The following is a 23,365-nucleotide window of genomic DNA, read 5'->3' as shown; positions in this document are numbered from 1 at the left end:
TCCCAGAAACCTTTATCTGTGAAATGGCTTGGATCTTGCAGAGTTAGTTATGACTGCAGTTATTCAGCATTCAATGGGAAAAGTGGCTAAAATTTCAAAATAGTGGATTTTTAGTGGTGTAAGTGGTCCAGATGTGTTCGGGTGGTTTTTTTCCCCTGTTCCTTGATCCAATTCTGTGGTCATATGCATAGTATCCTATAATGATATGTTGGGGTTTGTTCTCAATAATGATCAAAAGAAATGTTCCCTAATACATAATCTATATGGCTTTTTGTTTTACCCTGGATCAGTTTTGGAAACCTTTCATTCCTGGTGTGAATATATACATCAGGCATAGATTTTCAGTTTCTGGAATGCAACACAACCATACTTAGGGCAGTCACAGGAGTTGTAAAGCATTCTTTGAAGGTGAAAGGATTTTCCAGCTCAAGAATGGATCAGACATTTTCTTAATAAACTTGAAGATTACATTACTTTGACTGGTTTGACTGCTATTACCAAAGCCTTCCTCTTGGCGTGTTACAGCTCATGCCTCATGACATGCCTGTCATCTGGGTCCAAGAAATTTAAATAAATTATTGAATTTACAAACACACATTCACATCTTTAAAAATATGGAGGAAAAAAATGCTTTCTGGCTCTTTATCCAGATTACAGCTTGTAGGATTTATCTGAAGGAAGCTTTTTGAGGCATGTTGCTCATTTCTTGTCTTAGAAACTACTATCTCAAACAGAAATTTTTTACTGAACTTGAATCACATTATTTCCTCAGTTGGAGAGTGAAATTTCTGGTCAATTGAGAGGACAGTGCTTGTTGTGTCTGTATCATGGTAAAAGATCTATCTCAGTTCCCAAAGATCCCAGGAAAGACCTGGGGTCATTGTGCTGTAGAAATGGCTTTGTACAATGTTGTCTGTTGGGATAGCTCCTCTTTATGCTAACAATTAAGAATGAATTGATAGGTGGATTAGTCTCAGAAGAAAAACTTCACTGGATTCTCACTCAACACGTTAGAGCACCCTAATCTCTTGGTGCTTAGTTATTCCACAGTTTGGAAGAGGCTCTGTTTGGTGGGGCAGAAGAATTGGAAAAGTCTAATTTTCAGATTGATGTGGAATCAAAAAAGTAACACAGAAACACTAAGACCCTTGCAAGTCAAATTCAGGGAAATGTTTGGCTTTGTTTGGCTTGTGTGGAGTAGAAAATAATGATGACAGAAAACAAACAAACAAGCAAACAAAACTAACGCAGCTTTTCCTCCAACAAAAGGAAAGATAACTTTTAGCTTAAGTGTCCAAATTTTGCATGTTCTCATACAAAGGCTACTTCATACTTAAAAAAATGCTCCCCTAACAAACAAATTACATAGTGTTGTGCTTTTGCTGTTATCAACATTCTCAAAACAATGTAGACAAAAATAATTTTCTTTCCTTGCAGCTTTTATATCTACATGTCATTTGTTGGTTATTGTTTACTAAATCTTTCTGAGAAGATACAAAAACATCCCAAGAACCATATAGCACTTCAATATATTTTTAGATGTGTTAGATTCAAATGCCACAAAATTCCCCTACAGTCAGTATTCAATGTCCTTGCCTCTGTTAACATTCCTTGATGCCCTGTTGTCCTGATCTTGCAATTTTTTGTCTGATAATTTTCCGCTTTTCTCTCTTTCAATCTTAATTGCCTCTGTTCTGTGAGTTTCCTTGCACACCACTTCTTATAGCACTCGAGGCAGAACTGACAGAGATGTCACTGCTACACAATAGGGGTTTCAGCTGCTTCTAATTTTCTCCCTCATATACAGAAGTGTTTTCCAGAGGCACTATTTCTTGCAATTATGTAAAAATATGACTTGGAATATTTCTAGTGGAAATAAGGGAATGACAGAGATTACTTTCTAACACTAGAACAGATAAGTTTTAATAGTAAAATAATTAATCCCTTCATACTACGTAACATCTTATTGCTATATTCCAATTATAACGCTAAAAGCAATCAAAGCTCAGCAGTTATTTTACATTTAAAATGGAATTATAAAGTAATACTTGATGTTCTCTAGAGCCAAGCTTTGGGATACATGGACACTGTTTCATGGCTGTCTTACCTCCCACTTATTACACTTACAGATCCAAATGAAACAATTGGACCACAAAATTTAAAAAAATAAAAGCCCTTTTAAGGAAATGCAACATCTGCTGGGAAAAAATAATCTTGGAAAACTACTAAATTAGAGTCACTTTCAATTCTTAGTTCCTCTTACTGTGTATGATCTTACCATGTCTATTAAGAGTAGAGTGTCTTATTTTTTGGAATATTTTTAATTACATTTCCTTGACATTAAACACGTTATTTGTAGATATCTGCAACAATTTGAAAATCTGCAGAAATCATTGATTTTTCCTCCTGTGTTTCTTTATGTGACAGAAATGGGCATTTTTCCCCACACAGTTAATAATTTTAAGAAAGAAAACCAGGTTTCTTGTTATGAAGTTGTGTATCAAATATAGCGGTATGTCCTTCCATAGTTATTATTTGCATCTTTAATCTACACATTATAACAATCAAAACTACTATTGCCATCAATAATACTGTTATTTACAATATATTGGATTTAAGAACATTGATGAAATGTCATAAATAAATCAGATTGCCCAGAAAGCTCCAAGGAGAAAATCAGAACACACCACATAAGAGTAGGTGCCAGTTTACTGTTAAAATGTGGATGTGGTATGAAAACCTCAGCTCAGAGGGACAAGATCAGGACAGGCCAGGAACCGTAGTCAGAAAACTGAGTATTCTATCAAACAAATGGCTTGTTACGGATATAATCAGATCTGGACTCTGGGCAAACTGAGAGTCTACATGAAATACTGAGAGGATTAGTTGAAGGCAACTGTCATGTCAGGCTACAGGTTGGAGAGCCAGAGGAACTAAGCAGTAGAGAATACTTTTGGAAGAAAAATAAGGCCACAAACAAGAGCCAGTTCAGAGCCCTTGGACAGGTGCAAGGAATTATAATAAGGTCAGAGCTGGAATCCAAGGTAAGACCAGAGCAGAGAAACCAAAAGGAACAGGAATCTGACAACACTACTGCACTTGAAAGAAGTAGAATTCCTTAAGTTCCAGCTAAGAAGTGAAGGGAATGATCCCTATATTAATAAACACTGTGGAAAGACCATTGCCAAGGTGGGCCTGACACAAGCTGACAAACATGGCTCTGAAGTCTTTACTTTCAAAAAACTAGGGAGCAGCCATTCTGTTTTATTTTGAAATTGCAATCTGTTGCTTCACTTTTTGTAAAAGGATGCAGATATTCCTTGCCACTCAGACAGCAAATACTCTTCTAATTACATCAAGTTACTGACACACATAAACTTTCTTCAGAGCACAGGCATTCTTTATGATGAAAATTATCTCATAATTTTAATAGCCCTTAAAAGAGCTCCAACTTTCACAAACCATCAACAAGAGATAGAAAAGGGCAAATTATAAAATGGATGATAAATAATATATAGTCTCCATTAACATTTCTAGCCCAGCTCCTTCCAAGAAGTTCTGAAAAGATTATTAAATCAGCAGAAAATAACAAGCAGCAAAACAATTGAACTTTGGTCGCATACTGATTTTGCTTTATCTATGAGCATCACTGTGGAAATTCCAACTGTGAACACTTTCTAAGTCCTTCTATTTTGTTAGCTCCTCCCTGGAGGTGGCATGTGCATGAGTGACATAGTAATCATCTGGGGAAGAGGGGGTATGTGTTGTGATCATGCCAGAGGGTTGCAACAATGCTAATCTCTCTCCTTTATCCATCACCAATTTTCAGTGATCTTAAGGAATTCAGTGTCTTTGAACTTGGCCAGTGGGCATAAGCATCCCTGCAGGAGGAGTGGAAGACTGAAGAGCTGGCAGATGAACAGTGCAATTCCATATGCCACATTTCCTTAGAAAAGCAGGCCAAAAAGTATTCCAAACCCACATCTTTAATGTTAATTGTGCAAACAAAATCTGCTTTTCATATGCTTAATGTAGCTTGCTGTATTATTAGAAACAAAAAACAAAACAAAAAGAGCCCCACAAAATTCCAAACTATTACTTCTTGCCTGCTTCCCTTTATTTCACTTTAGCTCTCATAACCCATTCTCCATGGGACAATAATTTGTAGAGATCAAAAGGAAAGCTGGAAGTTTCACTTCAGTTACATCTTGGGCCAGCAGCTGTAGCATGACTAACAGTAGCTGCACACCAGAAAAACAGTGACTGACTGGAAGAAAACACCTGCAACTGCCGAGTATCAATGGATTTGCTTTCAACGTTTTATGTCAGACTCGTGCAATATATAGAACACTTTGCACACATAGCCCTCTATTTCTAGATTTCTGATGGTAAACTCCTTGACATTTCTTTCAATGCTATAACTAACTGTCTTACTTGTCCTATTCTATGATTATCAGTGGCACTATGCACATCCTCTTTCAGACAGAGGCTGATGTGGGCAGAGAAGGTTTGTCATGCACATGCAAAAAGCTACATTTGTTTATAAATGATAATGGCATAAGATAATTTTTTTAATCCTATTCATAGGATTCATAGCTCCTTTTCTAAATTAAGAGGAAAGTGAAGGAGAAATATCTGAGAGTTCATTCCTTAAATTAGCAGAAAGTTTACATTATGCTGTTAATCCATCTAAGTGGTATTCTAAATGACTATCTACCTGCAGCACCAGATGATTTCTCTAACCATAAAAAGATAGAACCTGTGGTTCTATCCTAAACTATGGAAAAATCATCAGAAGCAGACATTATTTGCCCTGACATCATTCCCATCTGTTATTTGCTCAAATGTTGCTGCGACTAAGGAGATATGAGCTAATCTGCCAGATTTCAAGAGAAAATCGTTGCCACAAACAATCTCAAAGATTATATTTTTCCAGCTGGCAAGTCCAATAATTTCCTTCAGAGAATAAATAATATTTTGTTCATGATAGAGAAAAGTGAAGTATATAGACAATGAATATGCTGAAAATAAAGTTTCAAAGAAGTTTGTAAAAAAGCCCAAATCAACAAAAAATTCTCCTCCTCTAAAAAAAAACATGTTCAAACACTGTTTTTTTCCAGGAGGCAGATATACTTTTCTAGAAGTCATGATCTAAGAAAGAGGTAAAACCCACAGATGTCTAATATGGCAGTCAGCAGAAATACAGCTGTAATAATGTGCCAGGTTGCTGCTATAACTTGCTTGTTTCTAGTTTTATGAGTGCAGAGTCAACCTGAGTCCTGCTTGTTTATGCCTCCTACACACAGGAGCTAAAGGAAAACACAACTTAGTAGAATGGAAATAGAATGCAACATGCTTCCTACTTTCTTCAAGATGAGCCTGCACACTCAGTGTGCAAACTACAGATCTCTGCTGAGTAGCACCAGTGTGCTTTGAGAAGTGAAACCACTGCTGTACTATGAAGTTCCCCTACCTGTCAACAGAGTCTTAACCTCCTTTGGAAGAAAGGTGGGTATGCAGATGCTGCTTTGCACCCAAAACATTGCAACCACTGTTTATCAGGGCATGAGGGAAATATACCTAAACAGGTGGTGTTTGTGGAGAAGAGCATAGGGGGAAATGTGGCAGGGCATATCACCCCTCTTCCCACTACAGGTGGCCAGTGCAGATAGGAGAGATTACCTAGGGGCCAAAGGCCTAGCAGGTATCATCTCCTGGTGCCGAAAGGTTTGCCAGCCTACAGATGTGGGGAGAGATAAAAGAAAAACATAGGTGACCAAAAGGCCTGCTTTACACTATAAAAGTACTACAGCTTACCACGGAGGCAGAAGTCTCTTACACACTCCCTGAGAACACGCGAGACAACTTCTTCCCGAAGCTCAGACACAATTTTGTGGTTATTTTTCTGGAAATTGAGGGAAAGGATTTTGATGTGTGCCCTTTCAACAACTGGATGGTAAAATATATCAAATCCTAATCTATACTATTTCTTTGCTAGCTGTAAAATTAATGGTACCTTTAACCCCATGTGTAATACTAGTTGTCTCTTTTTGTCTTATTCCTGTCTAGTAATAGCCTGTTTTAAGTCTTATGCTTGTTAGTTTTGCGTCTATTAAATAAATAATTCATTCTATAATAGACTGAATTATTAAACAACTTGCAAATGAGAGTGGGTCTTGGGGTGCTGGCCACCTCAATACAGCTACTGCCTACTGTCAGAGGCCTGGGCAAAAGGCAGAGACATATTTAAACCCCCACATCCATTCATAACAGGCAACAAGTGGGTTATAGCCTCTTCTGTGCCTCTTAGTAATGCCTGAATCTAGACATGTAAGCTCATGAAATCTGTCTTTAAATACTTTATTGTCAAGATATCTATCTAACACTTGGCACTTATATCTCAGTCAGGCCCTACTATTTCAAAAATTGTGAAGGCAGCAGCAGGATTTTATGTAGTGTTCATGTATGTGCATTATATATTTTGTATATGAGGAATGGCAGACTGGTTGGAACGCTGGCTGGGATTTGGCCCATTCCAGGGAGTGCTCTCTTAGCATGCAAATAACTCTCCCCCATAGTCTGGGACTGCCACAGAGACACAACTTTCCAAACTGTGACAGGAATTCTTTCTCTTGTCTTGGACATAGCAGAGTTGACTAAAGTGGCGTCTGCCCAAAGGTGTGTTACCATCTATTTAACAAGAAGTCAGTTTACTGGCCAGTAGAATCCTGGGACTTTGAGGAAAGGCTTAACTATGGCTGCTATAATCATATATGTATTGATCATTTCCCCACACTGTGAATCCTGATTGGTAAAGCATGTTAGCCACCAACTGGCTTCCAAAATCTCAGCCCCTCATGGCCAAAAATAGTTCTCCTTAATCTTCATGCAGTTGTGCATCTCAGTACCTTTTCCCACATCAGGGCAGATGATCCCATAGTCTTTTTGGAAATACCAGTGCCTAGAATCTCTGGGATCACTGTTTCCTTAAAAAAAAATTGATGGCTAAAGTGGTATATGATAACAATAAAGATTATTTTGTGATTATTACATCCCCTCAAAATTTTCCAAAAATGACTGCACACTCATCCCAAAGAAGCCACCCTGAAAAGAAGACACCTTGTCTATGTCAGGAATTTAATCTGAAGGAAAAAAATGTAGTTAGTCCTTCAGTGTCTCAGAGCCCTTTGTATGTCTGGATAAGCTTTTACAAGTTGCTTCATTAAATTATTGGTATTACAGTCTTTTATTCAAAGTGATTAAATGTCAATAATGTAGAGACAATGTTATAAGGGAGCAGACTGAAAGGGGTTTTAATTGGACAGACACTGTCACTCTTATCATACTAAATTAGTTGCTCAGTTGAAGTAGTTTTCCATCTAGCAATTGTCTCTGTGATTAGAGAGATGACTTCTGTCTATTGGGATAAACCTCATAGCACTGAGATGCATCCCTATTTCTTATTCTTCTCACATTCTCATCTCTTATTAAGATTCCTTCAGGTTCCAGATAAAATAGATATAAAAGCAAACTAAGAATATGCATAAGCTATCCTTCCACTTTGAAAAAAAACTGTCCCCTCCCACTGGCAATGCTTCCATGTTTGAACTTCCCAGTTTTTTCTTCACTCTGCTGTCCAGTCCTTCATCCACCTACTCTTTCCCTTGCAGTTCCTTACAGATGTTAACTCTTAGCTGACAGATGCTTCATTCTGCTCCCAGAAGAAAGGGAAAACTGGAAGTATTTATAAAGAACTAGACTGGATGATGCATTGTTTTAGCTGTGAAAAAATTCCATAACCGAAGATTCCACACATCACTCAAAAAAACCCTTCAATGACGTTTCCTGGAACAGAGTGGAGAATTGCTAAAACAGGCAGTCCCTTAAATCTGGGAAATCTATTCCCAAAAATGGTTACAGAGTTTCCCCCCAGTCTGTCCAAAGAGCTCAAAATGAAATGGAATTAATAACTAGCGAACAAGACCTTTAAGAATATAGAGCACAGGCTATATTATTCACGTGGTTGTCATTTAGCACATGTATAATGTGCAAATGCCATCACACAATGTAGATTGATGAAAAGTTTAAATCATCCTGTGAAAACAGTTTTATGACACCCATCAGTAGGTTGTTGGCAATTTGTTTCTATTAAACCCGTTAATGGAGAAGAGCAGACACCCAGTTTCTTGAACACAGATGTATTTATTTGCAAATATCTAAAAGGCATCCGTCAAGCCAAGCTTAGATAAATGCTAGTAATAAATGACATTAATTCTTCAATTCCTGCAGAAGTCTTGAGAAATTAGTGATCACAAGACCGAGCTTTTAGAAATGCACATTTATAAAGTGCCTGTACACTCTTGGACCAAACTGGCCTAGTCATGCAAATATCTCAGTAAAACCCTGGCTCTAAAAAGCTATATCTGAGCCCTAAAGATAGTGTTTTTTCATTTTTTGTATGCACTTTTCATCATACTTGGTAATCTACAGGAAACATTTTCAGGAAACAATATGCTTGTCGAATCAGACTCCTGAACTTTCATTAGCTCTAACAGGGGGTAATCAACTAAGCTAACTTTAGCATCATAGCCAGTTTTAGTGTGTCTACCATTATCACTCTGTAACTGAGTGTAAATAGCTGTTTTGTGATCCCAGAAATCACAAAAAAGAAAAATACAATTAATACAGAATATAAGAATAATTGGGCCCAGTGTTTTAACTACCTTTAACATTTAATATCACTCTACATGCTATAACAGATGACTTTTTTTGCTGACTTGAAACTCAAAATTGCATGATGAGCAAATAATAAAATAGGAAGTCATCAAGAGCACACAATAAATTTGCAGTACTTCTTTACAGAGCTCTGAGCAGCAGTGTGATGCAGAAGAAGGTCTTAAGTTACAAACCAAGTTGCAAAAAAGAAATACCACTGTGGTAGGTTGACCTCAGCTGGATGCCAGGTGCCCACCAAGCAGCTCTATCATTCCCAGCTGGACAGGGGAGAGAAAATAAGGAGGAAAACATCTCATAGGTTGAGATAAGGCAGTTTACTAAAGCAAAAGCAAAAGTTTGTGGGTGCCCAAGCAAAGAGAAAAAAATAATTTTACCCTCTACTCCCCATCAGTGGGTGATGTCCGCCACTTCCCAGGAAGCGGGGCTTCAGCACATGTAGAAGTTGCTCTAGAAGGCAAACACTGAAAATAAAACATGCTCCTCCTTTCCTTAGCTTTTACATCTAAGCTGACATCATAGGGTATGAAATATCCCTTTGGTTAATTTGGGTCAGCTGGCCTTGTGTCCCCTCCCAGGATCCTACCCACCCCCATCCCCTTGATGGGAGGGTAATGTTGAGAGACAGCAGTAAAGCTGTGCCAGCCCCGCTCGGCAGTACCCAAGACACCGGTGTGTCATCAGCGCCTTCACAGCTGCCAATGCCAAGCACAGCACTGTGAGGGCTGCTGTGGGAAAACGAACTCCATCTCACCCAGACCCAGTACATAATGTCTAGAAAATGATAAATGCTTATCAGTTTTATCCTCATTATTTGCAATAAAATAATTCTGTCTGAGACATGACAGTCAAAACTACCCTGCCAATTTATCACCTACTGAACCAGGATCAAGAAGCCATATCACTGTCTGCCTCTGTTTCTCGTGTAGCTCATTCCATATCGTATGAACACACAAGCACATACAAAATTTGGCAAAAACACAGTTGCAGGGTCCACTTCATTTTAAAAATACTGGAGTAGGACTTTCCCCCCTCTCCTTAAGGCTACTCATTAAGGAAGACTGAGACTCATTTCAGTCTTCCCAAGGGAACCAACTTCAGTTCTTTATCTACAAAGAAGCAAACTAGTATCTGCCTCAGCCCAGCAGAGAGAAGTAATAATCCAAGTGAAGGTTATATTACATTTTGTGGCATTTTTTATCCAAAAACACTCTTCCAAGATGTGAAAAGGAACTGAAAACTGAACTAGGAAGACAGTGCAACAGAGGACATAGGTCAGCTGAGACAGAGAAATCCTCTTGCCAAAACATACAGTTTCTTCAGGTTTTCTCATGACCTTATTTGTTCATAATATCTTCTTGTGGAAGGAAAGTGAAACATTTTTTACTGTTTCCTGATTCAGTGCTGCAACTTGCAGGCTAAGAGAAATGCAGATAAGATTCCTACTCCAGTGGCTGTTCTTCGTACTCCAGTAGGATCAATTCAAGCCACAAAAAAAAAAAAAAAAAAAAAAAAAAAGGAAAAGATAATTCCCCAGCCTTGGGCTTTTGTGCTATCTCACACCATATACCTCTATATACCAATATACACCAAGTGAGCTGACCAGGTGGTGCTCTACTGAATACGTTGCCTTTTGGCGATCACACCAGAGGCATCCAAGTCTCCTGTTATATGCAGCCTAGGAGATAACTTGAATTCTTCTACTTGAGTCAGACATTGCAAAGAATGGCCATGTTATCTAATTTTTACATTTAGCCATATCCTTCAAGCCTGACCCAAAGGTCATAGGGTGCTCCTTCTCTCAGAAGGTGCAAAGACAAGACAGTTATACTCTGATTTTACTACACCCCATAAAATCTTCCCAGAATTCAGTCAATCTATGAGCATCCAGAATTTTCAAAGTAATAAAATGAATCACTTTTTTTCCGACATGCAAGCTTTTAAAGTGATTGTGGTTCCATTTGGACAGGAGAGGGAAAGGAAACAGCTGCTTAAAAGCATTTGGTTACTATCTATCCCATTATATGAAAAAGATAAAGGCTAATGACGTCTTCCAAGCTGCAATATTTGTATTGATTATTAGTTTTTGAATGGGTTATTGAACTCCATTGACATTAAACTGTGTAGCAGCAACACAGAATTAGGAAATTAGGATTCATAAATGCCAGAAACTGTTCAGATGTAACACATCATTGTTGCAAGTGTACTAGTTGCACAGTTGGAGAGTGCACTAGTTTGAAAGCAAACCAGTGAGAGACTTGAAATCAGAACCACAGTTTAATAGGAAAATTTAAAATAAATACAATAAAAAAAGCACTGACAGAGCCAGGATACAGCCTGACACCCTGTTGGGCAGGGTGGTGGTAGCAGTCCAGTTAAATGGTGGCTGCAGTCCTCCTGAGGTGATAGATGTGGTTCTGTTGAAGCAGTGATCCTGTAGAAGGGTCTGGTCCTCCTCTGAAGGTCCAGTGGTGGTTATGCAGCCCTTGTCTTCTGGGAATGCAGTAGGAAAGGGCTAAGAGTGGTGTTCCAAACCTCAGATTATATCCAGGTAGGAGTGCTTGGCTCCTCCCCCTGGGCAGAGCATCTCACAACAGGACGATGTAATTTTATGAGTCATGCAGTGAGGCTGGACAGCCCATTAACAGAAGATATCCCCCAGAGGGAGTTATCAGGGATGTGTCCTGGAAGAGATAAAGAACCCTGCCCCACCTGGTTTTAACAGATGGTGACAGAATACATACTTTAGGTTACATTTTACATTGTAACCTATGACAGAGAGATTGTTGACAATCCCTTTCTCTGGGTAGTCGTTGATGAAATTTGGGACAGGCCCTCAATTAGACAGAATTATCTGTCTAAAGGAAAAAGAAATGTTTCATATCAAGTTGCATTGGTGACTGTTTCTGGCCTGCTCTAGAAAAGATCACCAGAAATGAGAGATTATGATGCCAAGCAGAATTCTTAAAGAATTCAGGAAGGCAAGAGAGAAAAATTTAATCACAAGGATTAAATATGCAAGTATCTCCAAAAGACACCATTTTGAGACTGCTGTCTAAATGAGTAAACAAAAGCAATTAAGACTAGAACAAACTGATAAACCCACTCCCATTTTGTGTGTGTGTGTCCTTCTGGTTGAATTAGTAGGACTCTTAATTCTAACTCTTGACAAGCACTTTTCCTTGTCAAGAAAATGGTAGCTGGGACATAGCATCAAACTGGTGGCTGGGAGCTGTGTTTTCAACAACCCTTACCTATCTAGAGAGGCTCCATGCTTCCTAATGCCAGTCTAAGACTTTTTCTTTACTAGCAACCTCATAGGTTTTAGGCCCCCAAGGAAGATAGGAGTGAATAAAAATGGAAAGGCTTTCCATTCAAATCCCAAAACTAACCTTAGATAAATACAGAAGATTAAGAGAACAGCCCTCTGCTTCCACAATATCTTTTCCCCCAAAAGGAGAAATGATACAGACCATTTGAAGTTTTAAAAATGCTAGGCTGAATATGCATAATAGAAGATCCCACAAGGATGCCAGATGTGCATTTATGGATGGATGAAAAGTACAGGCTGTGAGTTGTGCAGTCATTTTCTTAGAGATATTAAGATCTGCTGCTAAAGAGCAGGAAAATGCAGTCACAGAGCCCACAGCTGACAAACTGTATTGATGAAGGGCTTGTTTTTGTTCAGAGGCTTGTTTTCTACACATCTGAAGAAGCAGAAAGGAGGGAAGAGATTGAAATGATGGGTGAGTTAGAGTGGAACAAATTTGTATCAGGGGTTTTGTTTTAGAGGGGGTGGACAGCAGTGAAGAAATAGCCAAGTTTGTGATCATGAGGAGAGCATGAGTCAGTAAAACTGCCTGAGCTCTTTCTGGGTCAGCGTGGTGGCCAGGGCAGGCTGCATGTCAGGAAGAAAAGGGATCCACAGGGAGCTGGGACTTATAACTGTTGCAAGATAAAATTGTGATAGATATGTCAATGTGATAAAATGATGTATTTCTTGTGTTTTGAGCCAAAACAGAGGGGAGGGAGGCAAAAATTTCAGTGCAGTCCCTCCTTGCATTCACACAAGCTCTTGGGGCAATCACACTGCACATGGCAGCTGACATTCTCTCAGCCATTCCCTCTGCTGGCTGAGACACTTGCTGCACTCCCTTGGGAAAGTGTAGCAGGATATTCTGTGGTAAGCAGGGTGTCAAAAACAAGGCCTAGGAGAAATGAAGGAAAGCTTCACTGATCTGTCAGACCTGTTCTCTGCCTGTCAAAAAATTGTTCCCTTTGATACTTCAAAAACTCAGAGGAGCAGATACCAGCTGGTTAGATACCAGCCAAGTGCAACTCTGCATGTACTGGTAGAAGGAAGGACAGGAGGAGGGCCTCCCAATCTGGCAGGGCCTCACATCTCCTGGACAAAAAACTCATCATTCCATGCCTCATATTTTTTCTGCTCCAAAGTGAACTTACTTTGCTCTCCTGCTCAGTGTCTGTCAGAACTTTAGATTTAATTTAGCCTATAATACATCAAGGCTTCAGAATATTTGTGAAGCATTCATTGATTAACCTGAAACCAAAATGTCACACTCTTTAATTCATAATCCTAGTACAGACCTGTCTGTTACTGGTGTAATTTAAATTTTCATTTAGTGTGACAGCACTTGGTCATACTCTTGTTTAATTTACCTTCAATTAGGATGTTATTATAATTAAATTCTGTCAGAAGTATTGGAACTCAGCTGAATGCAGTGAGGGATTTATGCAGCCTTACTTTTCCAATATCAGAAGAAAAAAATGTAAATAATTCACTTCACTTCTTTGCTTGAAAAAATAGCAAGTAAATAGCTTTGGCACAGGCACACATCACATCTCTAGGGAAGTGCACATACATACAGAAATCATCATTGGCTAAGGCTGGTGACAGTTCAGAAAGTGCTGTCTGAGGCTTGTTTGACATCTTCACACCCATATTTTCTACCTTCTCAGGTTTAACCACCTGGGGTAGCTCTTTAGCAGAAAGGTAAACTCAGAAGGTTAGTTAATCTGGTGGCCCATGTGTGTTTTGCCTGGTCAACGTTTTGTTGGATGACTGAAATATGCCTAAGTGGGCTCTCACTCAGGTACAGAATTATTACTTGGTTTTTTACGGTTTCATTTTGATTATGATATTCTTTCTGTGGACATTTTTTTAATCATCAATGGTCTGCTACAACACATTCTGCTCATTAATACCTAGCAACTTCTGGAATGAATATAATCAGTGGCTCTTGGAGGGAGAGGTGATGTGATTAGCTGGAGAGAATCTCACTGCCACAGAATCATCAGAGTTTATAAAATTCTTGTTAATTTAGCTTGGATTTTTAATTATTCTTTTATATTGTTGGCTCTGTTAAATGAATACAGGCTATCTTCCTACTGTGGTATTCAAACAAAGGTGTCTTTAAGCACCAGGATACGCAATTGAAGTGAAGCCTGCTTAATATGTTATAACTTCTTAAAAATGAGAGTAAGACAAGAAAAACTATAATTTTTAAGTAAGTACCAGGATTTCAGTATGGTGTTCCCATATGTCCGTATGCAAGATTCACACCTTATTCTCATACAACTGCCTTCCAGAAATATGAGGGACAGATTTTTAAAGGTATAATGGGAACAGTACTGTAAAATGAACCACATCCAATTTTTTTCTGCTACAATGCACTGCCAGGAGAAAATACAAGTGAATTGCAACTGCAGAATTATTAACAAAACAAATTTCTAACTCACTGCAGGATGAAACATGGAAGACCTCTTCAGGAGATCATATAAATTATAAGTATATTATATCTATGGCATCTTTGAATTGATTAATTTAGGAAAAAGCCCCCAGAAGTAAGGAACTGCAGGGTAAGTCATGAAGCAACAAGCTAGTGCTAATGATATATAGAGTCCCTTAAATTAGAATGGTGTTTTCATGACCTAGTGGAAACTTTTAGGGTTAGATTTTATGTGACTATTTTATGTAGTGATTCCCTCAATCTCATTCTGATATGTTCAGTAATTTATTAAGTTTTGTGAATTTGTCTAGTACACCAAAATTATTCCCACCAAGTTTCTTAAATACAGGTTTTTCAGGATGGTGGGTCTAATACCCTGTGGAAGGTATTCTATAACTTAAAAAGATTATATTGCTCTTTTTACTGGGTAGAATAAAAGACACAATGTTTTTGTTAAGATAGAATATTCTCATAGCTTGCTAGAATTACTTCATTAGTAATCTATCTGTAAGACGAAGTTTTAATAAAATTATGACTCTGTTTTTATGGTAAATAAGTGCTTGTATAAATTCGATGTAAATATCAATACTTATTTTATAGGAAATTTACTGCAGATTCTGAAGGTCTGGCTAAGAAATGCTTCATTTCTGAAAATGTACAGCAGATTAAGTATAGAAAGTGTCTTTAAGTTTATGGTTCTCTAGAATTTTTCCTAGAGAGGAACTGCCCCAACAATGTCTCACTCACCAGGCCACAAAAAAAAAAATGTATAGGAGGTAGCAGCCAACCAAACAAAGCTTTCTCTACTTTTTGTATTTTTTCTTTTAATAACTGAGAAACTCAAAACTGGTTTTTACTTTACAAATACTTGGTATTGGTTTAGAATATACTTAGAATACTTAGATCAGAGTGTAATGGATAAAACATTGGAATATGTTTTTAAATCCTATTTGAATCAAGCTCCTCTGGTAGATGTGAACCTGTGTGAGCTGCTCGTGCCAATAAGAAACCTCAAGTCTTTTGAGCAGACCCCACATCTGCATGCTACCCGAAAATACAGACCATTTACAGAATCATTCAAATGTCACAGTGCCAAAGATCCTTCTCTCTCACACAAGTTTTGAAATCAACAAGAAAGAATTTGACAGAGGAAAGAAACTACACTTGGGTCATAAGTCATTCATTTTTTCCTAATTCAAGACCTCGTTTATAATTTTAACAAGATTTATCAGAATATGGTGATATAAGAATATATGGCATATTGTTTCATTACATTAATATTAGAGTTTAGTGGCCATAAATATCACATTTACTATTGGCAATCCTTATTATATATTTTGATGTTACTTTAATGTAAAAGTGATAACTATTTTGGTCTACTTTGTCATTTGGAAATTCCCCTAGAGGCTGGATCTAAGTAATAGCAGATTTAGCAGATTATTTTCATTACTTGTGGAAAAATGTGGAAATTGTATCAGATAAAACCACTTCTCTTTCTGTATCTAAAGAATTTGTACTGGGACTTACAATGTGCCAAAGATGATTTGATACCATTCATATTTGATATCTTGTTAGCTTGAGTGTGAAAGGAAAACTGCATCTGCATGTTGCTAAAGTCCATTCCCTTTGAAACATGCCTGGATAAAACTCACAGCTGAAGCAATTTACATAATGAAAAAAATAAAAATCACTATTGTCTTTCTCTATGTCTATTGTCTTATTCTATGAAGAACAGTTTTTTGTACCTTTCATAGTTTTTACTGTGCTTAAAACAGTGAAATAGATAATAGATTTCTGTCCAAATATCAAGCTCTTCCTGTTTCAAAATTACTTTTGTAATTGTAAGTTAATATTCCATATACTTGAGCAATACTAACATGGGACGCCAACACTGGTGCCTGACACACTGTGTATGGCCCAAAATCACAGGAAGGTCAACCCTCTCCAAATGGGAAAAAAACCCCAACCACAGCACAATCTCTGTGTGGGGCACTCTTTAACTAAGCATTGAAGATCATGAAAGCTTGGGACAATTTGTTTATCTTCTTGATTAGCAAATTCAGGTCTTTCATTACTGTGCAGTGCACATGTCACTTTATGACTGCTATTTCCCCATCTCAAACCTGTCTGCACTCAGATTGCACCTGCCTGACCCAAACTTTGATGACTGTAACACCCTGAAAGATCAGCCCATAGCTCTGAAGTGCTTGAATGAAACAGGCTACCACAGTGTTAGTAGTTCTAAAAGAAAGAGACTAGAAGGAACAAGTGATCAAGAAGTCACATCAAATGAGAAAATTATATTCCAGGATTCAACATTTGAGATTCCATATGATAAACAGTGAATGGTTATGAACTGATATCAAGGTATCCTATTTTGTGAAATCAGCTTTATCCATTGTGAGTTAAATGTATTTTGATTCTACTGGGTTTGTCATTTCCATCTATGAATAAAAGAGACCCATGTGTTGATACTGAATTTGGATTTGCATGTGGTCTCATAACTGTGATCAACATAGGTCATAATATCATTGCTATAAGTTAAAAAATGACATTTTTTGAAAATTAACTGAAAAGTTAAATCATTAGGTAGACTAAAAAAGTATGGCTTCTTACAAAAACTCTCTGATTAGTGGATTTTTAAAATTTATCTCACATATAAACTTACAAAGATTTATCCCATTTCTTTATGAATTATGACTTGAATATTTCTTAAAGATCCCTACAGTTATTCATGCTAATGTGCAGACAGGGTGGGACAACAATGAGAAAATCCCATTCCTTCACTCTTATCCCACACTGTCTATCAGTTTTGTCTCAACAAGAACAGTAACAGCAATAATTGCTGGACATCTCACAGTTTCTTCTTTTATACAACACTGCTTCTTACATAGAACCGGAGATAAAGGCAAAGGCTGAACCTACTTTTAGAAAAGTGTTAATGGTACCATTTTCTCCCCAAAATATACACATGCTATTCTCACTCATAAACTGAAACAACAAGAGCATTCCTATAAGAGATGGTACAGGAAAAGAAATGTGTGCATTTTCAACTGATTTCCTTTTTCTTTTTGTCTTCATAACTTTAGACATAGGAGCTGAAGGAAGCTCAGCATCCTAGATGTTGACAATGGCATCGGGTGTTTTTAGATGTGGGCAGGAGAGATGAATTTATTACCTCCTCCTTTGTATGTTTGTTTTCATGGAGAAGGAGTGACCTTCTGATAGTTATTGCTGATAAATTATGAAGGCACATTAAGTCTTTCTGGAAGGAATTACCCTGTTATTACAGGTCAGGTCTTCTACACTCTGCTCCTGATGTGGAGTCCTCTTTAGAATCCCCACTTACAGAGAGTTATTTCTCTGAAAAAGATCTCATTACTTTTTCTCCAAAAACATAGAAACCAGGGAAGACAGCTTTTGTTTTTCAGCAGGCCTTGAAAGAAAATTAAAAAGGTAACAATGGGGCCTTGACTAGTTGTTAAGTTTATACTTCTAAAAACATCTTCAAATAATTCCAGCTAACATAAACAAATTAACTTCCCTAGACCTACCTTGCATTTGGGTTATTTTCCTCATAAATAAGAAATCCCTTATTAGTTATCTGTGGTAATATTTTATGTGTTCAGTCAGAAACATTTACTCCATTCCCTGGAGTACCAATAGGGCTTAGTCATACTAAACTAGATATTATTTTCATATGTTTCACCAAGTAGTGCCTTTAGACTATGTGGTTTGTCCTCTTCTCTACTCCCACATTTTCTTCCATTATGTTGCCAATAAAGATGGCTACAGACAGCAGCAAAATTATACTAAAGAGAGTCATAGTACAATATAGAGCTTCTTACCTTTAAATAATTCAGGTACTGCTGACTGTGAACAAAATTCATAGCCATCTGTCAGCAAGTAAATTTAATTTAGTTAAACATGTCAATCCCTTCCTGCTAGACAGCTGGCCATATAAACCATGCCACCACACCTTGGAAAAATCTCAGCAGAAAGACCAGTAAGTGAATGAACATGGAGTTTTATCCCTATCCAGAACTAAACAACAATACATACATTTCAATTTTTATGTGCATATATTTATATGTGTGTACTTAATATATATGTATACTGAAAAAAAAATACTTTCTCATATTTTAGGAGCATATACTTCATGGAAAATATAGTTTAATAGTAATGACTTAGTTTCTTCTTATATCAATATCTCAAACTGCACACTTCACACACATAGCTAGATCAATAAAAATCTCAAAACTCTATATCCCCCTAAAATTACCTGAACATTTGCATTTTCCATTCAAAACCAAGTTTTTTGAATAGTACTGTGGGACCTTCACAAACCTGTTGGTGGAACTGCAGACACAATAATACCACATCCAGTTCATGCTTTCTTTTGGCAGTTTAACTTAGCAGGAGGAGGATGACCCTCGCTCTGCAGTTACAAGGAGCTGATCAAAACTGTTAGAACCTATGTAAGTAGAACTAACATAGTTAGGATGGTTAGGACACAAATATTGATTAAAATAAGCATTTATTTATCCTAACAACCTTCCAAGATACCTTTTAAATTTATTCCAAGTTTGTTTTCACCCTTGTGCCTTGAAATCTCAGGTCTGCAGAAGCAGAGGAATCTGTACCCTGTGGATGAAACAGGGTACTTTCCTGAATGCATAAAAGTAATGAATGCATAAAATGTACTGAATGCATAAAATGCACTTAGAACAGAGAGCAGAAAATCTGTTGTTACTGGTAGTTGAGGAGGGACTCCTGTCACTGCTGTAAATCACCATGATCACCTGAGCAACCTCTTCTCTTTAACAAAATCATCTTCATATTTGTACTAAGGGATTTGGTAAGTACCCATACTTAACCTGACAAAAATGCCCTTCTTCTAGCAGCTAAAAGCCCTGAAGTTCATAGAATAACAGGATGGTTTGTGTTGGAAAGGTCTTTAGAGATTATGTAGTTCCAAGCCTCCTGCCATAGGCAGGACCACCTTCCACTAGACCGGGTTGATAAATGCCCCATCCACTCTGACCTTGGACACTTCCAGCAGCACTTCCAGGGATGCAGCAAAGTTTTGGCAGCAGACTAAAAGCTCTTGTCATTAAATCAACTTCTGTTTTCACAGGTAGAATGATGAATTTCATTACTCATACCACTTGCTTTAGAGTAATCCATAAAATATTCAAAGACAACGGTGTAAATTTTAACTAGCCAATTCTTTATCAGGTGCATTTAAAGGAAGACATAGACAGATCAGTCTGACAGGTTCTTACATGAAAGTAGCAAAGGAAGGAGGAAAAGAGCACACTGAAATCAGATTTCTTATTTTCTTTGACTTAAGTTATTATCAACAAGTGTCTATGGTTGACCTTGGCCTTTACAAGGAAATAGACCCTGAACTGAACAGCAGCATAAAATAAAAGTATGGCAGGATCATTGTCATTAGGAGGTGTTTTAAGGTAAAAAAACTTTAAGTTGGTAGTGATGACAGGTAACATTATTTCATGTATGTGGGTGAATGCACATGTGGATGAAAGAGAGGCGGCATGACCCCAGTCTGCCAATTGATAAGAGGCAAGCGCCACCAACCACGGGGCTGGTCACACATTCTGCTTCTGCACAGGGACTATTTAGATTGGGAAATCAGGCGCTTGAATTCTGGAAAGAAGAGCAGGTATGAAAAAGAAGGGTTCCCAAAAAGAGTGAACAGTTTTGGAAAGATGAAGATGTGTATCCTGCAGATTCTGGAGATCAGATTTTTGGTGGAAATCAACGTCATTGAGCACCCAGAACCTTTCCAAGCACCCAGAACTGGTGACTGAACAGTGGCAGAGCAAGAATGGGTATGACTTTCTCCCCATCCTTCCTGGGCTGACCTTTACTCTTCCCTGCAGGGAAGGAAATCCAAGACCTGTGAGTAAAGCCCAGGGTAAAGTGAGGGAATGAGTGTGGGATGAACAAGCAGGGTAAAAGATTTACTCCTGCTGGTTCTCAGATAAACAGCAGCATGCAGGCCCACTAGGGTTGTAATGTCATTTTGTTTCACTTGCAACAGAAGAAAAATAATTTCTATAATTTATTCTGGAAATGGCTTTTTATTATCCCAAGACAGTGTAATTTTTGGTGTACAGTGGAAAATGGAAGACTTAACTTGTTAGAAAATGTGGTGCTTTGAGACTGACCCTCTCCCTCCTCACCTAAATGGCAAAGTAATTAAATTAACAGGAAAAGACCTCGGAATAGAAGTGCAGAAGGCCTAAAAGAGAAGCTTGCACTGAGCTACTTTTTTAAAATTGTTGTTACACACTCTTTATTTAATGAGAAATTGTTTTGGCTGGATGTACTTCACTTGCTTTGGGGAATAAGAGGGATTTCTCAGCAGAAAAAAATCAAGTGCTTCACCATAAAGTCACTTGGTAGCAGCCAAAGTTTGCACAGCTTCTGGAGCAACCCCAGGAGCCCCCACGACCCAGAACAGGTCTGTGAGCAGGGTACACACTGCCTGCACGTAGCCACCTAACTCAGAGCTCCAAGCCATCTCTGAGAGACACATGTTCCCATCACTTGCTGTGTAGGTAACTAATAACACCAAAGTTAGATACCTAATAAACCTGACACAGACAGCTTGGAAAACTCTGTCTTCCCTTCTGCCCCTTAGAAACAGTGAGGCGTGCCTTGCCTTTCCTCACAGACGCTGCTGTGCCCTGTGACCAAGGTCCAAACCACTGGTATGCCAGCAGAACAAGGTGGGGATCTTCCCCATGCACATACGCCGGTTCAAGAACTAACCCCATCTACAGAAAGAGGATATGAAAGGATTTATTTAGCCCTCTTTGCCCATCTGTGCTGATTTTTGAGCTTGTGTAGGAGATTTAAACATCAGGGTTGCCTCAAACACTGTCAAAGCCACAGAAGAGCAGGAACTTGAGATAAGCAAAGAGGAGAGGAATTGGCAACAGGAAGGTGTTAATTCCAGACCAAGTGGAGCTGAGATTTTGTTAGCACATCCTAGTTAATGCATACTGACAAAAATTCCCACTGGTGGCAAACTGTGGGAAATGAAGCAACTGCTTATACACATGCCACTCCAAGTTATGGGAACATCTGTGACCACCCCATGGATGCCCCGAACTTGGATGGTATAAAGGTGGTAACTCCAGAAAAGTCACTCTGAGACCTCCACCACCAAGAAGAGCAGCAGAAGGACCAATGGGATGCCATCTGCATCTACAGGTGGTGACATTTTTTTAGTTAATCTGTCTCTCCCTAACTGTCTCTCCCCTGCCCTCCTTTGTTTCCTATTTCTTTCTATCTCTCTCTACCTTACATTTACTGTTAAATAGAATCTATGTGGATACAAAAATGCTGCTAGCAAGGATTTTCTTGCTATTTTCTAAGCCCATGAGAGACTTTTCTCTCTCACAGAAGAGGTAGCAGTTATGTAAACAACCAAGCCACCTGCAGCCTTGAAAATTCTTGTTTATGGTATAGTAGGAAAATATTTTGACAACGGATGTTTTAGGATTTTAGCCAATCACCCCCAAGGGGTGGCTGATCCTTGTCCAATTAGACTATGAAGAAAAAAGTCTATAAAAGAGTTTGTATAATAATTAAATAAATCAATCTTGCTGCACAATTCCTGCCTGCTGGATCTTCTCTCCTCCTCCCTACAGCTGCGGGATACGGCGATATACTCTAGGGCATTTTTTATTTTTTAATAAATCTATACTATTGAATTCAGCATATGGTCTCCTTTGCACCTTAATTCAAGCAGAGACACCTCTCAATAATTGGGTCATAACAGCTTGGAGCATCAGCAGCATGCCCCATATAAATATTTTGGCTACAGAAATATACCAAGTGGATACACTTCATGACTTTACACCTCCTAACACGTGCAGGGTATAAAATTAGGACCTGTAACTGCAACTGCTATATGACCAAACCCAGCAAAATTAAGTAAGGAAAAAGCCATGTTTTTCCTCAGCATTTATCTCTCAGAAGAGGAGAAAACATGAACTGAATTACTTTCTGAGCATACAAAATCTTGACAGTGAAGCTTTACCGAGGATAATTCTTTATGCTGTTAAAATAATGTGAATTCTTTCACAGATAAGGAGAAAAACAGCGGTTCCTTTGTTAAATTATTTTGATCAAGTTTTCGTTCAATTAATTCCCTGTGTCTTGCAAACATAAGAAAGCAATTGCTACACGAGTCGTAGCTTGAGAGGGAAAAATTGCTGTGTCCTTCTGTCAGCTATCCAGGTAGCTCAGGGCACTCTTACACACATCGACAAATAGCTATAAATGCACTTGCCTGCCCACACTCTGTAAACTAGGCCATAGACTTTTGGAGCCAAGAAAGGAGATTATCATTTAGAAATACTGCTTCAGAGTATAGAGAACAGAGGAGGTCCAGTGCTTTGTGGAAATTTCACTAGGATAAGGGTACCACATCTGAAAATCCCAGGTAACCTTTGGAGCTTGCTGAATCTCCTCTCAACACATCGACGGGCAGATATGAACCTGAGTGTTTGATGGGAACATTGCTGAAGCCCTTCCTGCAGGAGCAACTTGGGCAAGAAAACCAGCTAATGCTCACAGAGAGCCTGGTGATCCCTGAGGTGACTGCATGGAATAGGAAAACACTGGAACAGTGTAAGTTTCTCAAAGTCCTGTTTAATCATCACAGTAATAAAACATTTAAAAGGAACAAATGGCAGGGGAGAAGATAAAAAGGTACTTATATTTAGCACGCAGGCATATCCGAGACCATGTCTTCCTTGTTGTGCTACTGTGACATTCTCACTCAAGCAGTGTGGTTTGGTTTGGTTTAACACACGCCATGTGTACCTTGTCCAGGTAAGTCC

This window comes from Coloeus monedula (assembly GCF_965178545.1).
Source record: "Coloeus monedula genome assembly, chromosome: 1".
Lineage (NCBI taxonomy): Eukaryota > Metazoa > Chordata > Aves > Passeriformes > Corvidae > Coloeus > Coloeus monedula.
This window is presented reverse-complemented; position numbering follows the sequence as displayed.